The following is a 2,500-nucleotide window of genomic DNA, read 5'->3' on the forward strand; positions in this document are numbered from 1 at the left end:
GGAGGGGCCTGCAGCACATTGCAGAGCGATATAGTAACACGCAGAGCAATGCATTGCAGGCCCCTCCGGCAGCAAAGGGGTGAAGACCAATGCAGGGTGTATAAAGATCTCACTGATAATTCATGCACAAAGGGCAGTTTGTTGCTGGGATCCAGAGGAAGGCGAAACATAACCCCTGCTGTGCAATGGGGGAAAAAAATTCCTTCCTGACCCCATTAAATGGCGATCGGATGGTCCCTGGATCACTGCGCAGTGCGATCAGATGGAGCAGCACAGATCAGCGTTGTTATACACAGGGGCACACTCAGTATATAGAGATGCAGGTGATGGGGCCCTTGTGCCCCTGTGTATAACTCACCTGCTCCACCATCCCCCTGCATATCTATCCCATTCACCCCTTTTCCTCCCGCATACCTCGCAGGGCCGGCCGGCCATTAGGCGGTCGCCTAGCGCGCAGAGGTCCTAGGGGCGCATTAATAATCATTATTATTTTTTCCTCTTATTATTTTATTTATTTATCTTTTTTTTAAAATTATTATTCTTTTTTTTATCCAGTATTTTGGCGCCCTTTTATTTTTATTTTGCGTTGCGCTGGGGTGCGGTCGCACCCCCCTGCAGCCCCGATATCTACGCCACTGTTTATTTTATTATTTTATTTATCTTATTATTTTTTATACAACTGGGGCACAAATTTTAAGTTTTGCCTCGGGCGCATGAAACCCGTGCTCTGGCCCTGCTCCTTGTTCTCTCTCACCATCTCACGCCCAATATCCCTATCTCCCTCTAGTACCTGCCCCTCCCTCAGCCTTCCTGATCTTATCTGCCTCTCCTGCGGTCAAACCAACTTCTCAGGGCCCCTAGAATACCCCTGTATCTACGCCCTGGCTCCTCTGCTACCTGCACCTGGCTTCTTCTCCGCCTAAAAAAGGTGAAGCAGCAGATCTGTCCGCACCTCTCGTATTCTCCTACCTGCTCCCGGGGTCTTCTCCTCCGCCTAAAAAAGGTGAAGCAGCAGATCCGGCCACACCTGTCGTATGCTCCTTGGTCATCGTACACCACGTCTGCGTCATCGGCCGCCTTGTAGCCCACCTCATTGTTCCACTTGACGCCCGCTTTGTCGTATGCCTCGTCGTCCGCCTCGTAGCCCGCCTCGTCGTCTGGTGGCACAAAGGGCACCACCTTCGTGCGTGTCCTGATCTGCAGGAGACATGAAGTGTTTGTAACCAGGGACAGTGATACTCTGTATCGCAAGAGCTCCTGTGCCACTTATACCCCATCCCCAATACCACGTTATACCGCCCTCCACAGGGCAAATACCCATTATACCCACCTCCCCAGGCCCAGTACCCAGTTATACAACCCTCCCAAGGCCCAGTACCCTGTTATACGCCCCTCCCCAGGCCCAGTACTCGTTATACCCACCTCACCAGGCCCAGTACCCGTTTTACCCACCTCACCAGGCCCAGTACCCATTATATACCCCTCCCCAGAAGGTCATGTTTCTATTTATCAAAAATACATTGAGTTACCTCTGGTTTTCAGGCATGTCCTGGGGGAGTTATCACAGAGACACAGAAACGTCGCAGAGTTTGGGTTAGTAACTCCCTTAACCTCTCAGCAGTTGAATTCCCCATTAGGCGCTTAGCACGTTAAAAACAAGCGTTGCTATTTCTCTGCATGAAGTTGCAGGTAATTGGAAGAGTTACACAGTGACGGCTATTTCATCACTCACCTTCTTCCCCCGAAACGGTCTTTTCTGTCTTATTTCCGGCTTCACATCGGATATCCATATCCATTCTTGGCCTCTGATCTGTATGCAAGGCAATGCTTTAAGACAGGGTTGCACAACCTTTTCCCCCTACTCCCCCCTCCACCTTCCCCACCTTGTCTCCGACGTTCTGATGTAACGACGTCATGTGATATCACGTTGCTATGGCAATGCCACATCATGTGACGCCACGTTGCTGTCGCCAGAAGCCACCGGAGACAAGGAAAGGGAACTTACAGAGGCCTTGCGCGCGATCTCCGGCATTTAATTTAAATGCTGTGGGGAAGAGCGAGGGGCCTCTGTAAGCGCCGAGCCCCTCCTCCCAAGAAAATGTCGTGCCCCTCGATTTGCGCACCCCTGCTTTAAGAGATATTCTGGGACCCTCCAACTCCTCCATCGGACCCTTCCTCATATTGACTGACCTTGCAGTGCTCTGCACTGACTTGCACTGACCTGCTATGGTGCCTCTCAAAATACCATGCTAACTCATTCTGAACATACATGTGTCCTTTTTACATGTTACTCAGCTTGTATGGGCCACAGACAGCTTTCCCGGGGTCCAGGACTAGTTTCCACCGGGGACACTCACCCATGGGTCGGCGACTTTGCGAGAACCCACCCCCCCAACCTGTTTTCTCTTGCACTGCCATAGACAACAACATTTCGGCCTGCTGGTCTTTCTCAGGTAAAGTGGCACCGGTAAAAGTATCACTACTTATTGTTTTTTTTTGG

Source organism: Ascaphus truei, unplaced genomic scaffold (assembly GCF_040206685.1).
Source record: "Ascaphus truei isolate aAscTru1 unplaced genomic scaffold, aAscTru1.hap1 HAP1_SCAFFOLD_1746, whole genome shotgun sequence".
NCBI classification, from domain to species: Eukaryota; Metazoa; Chordata; class Amphibia; order Anura; family Ascaphidae; genus Ascaphus; species Ascaphus truei.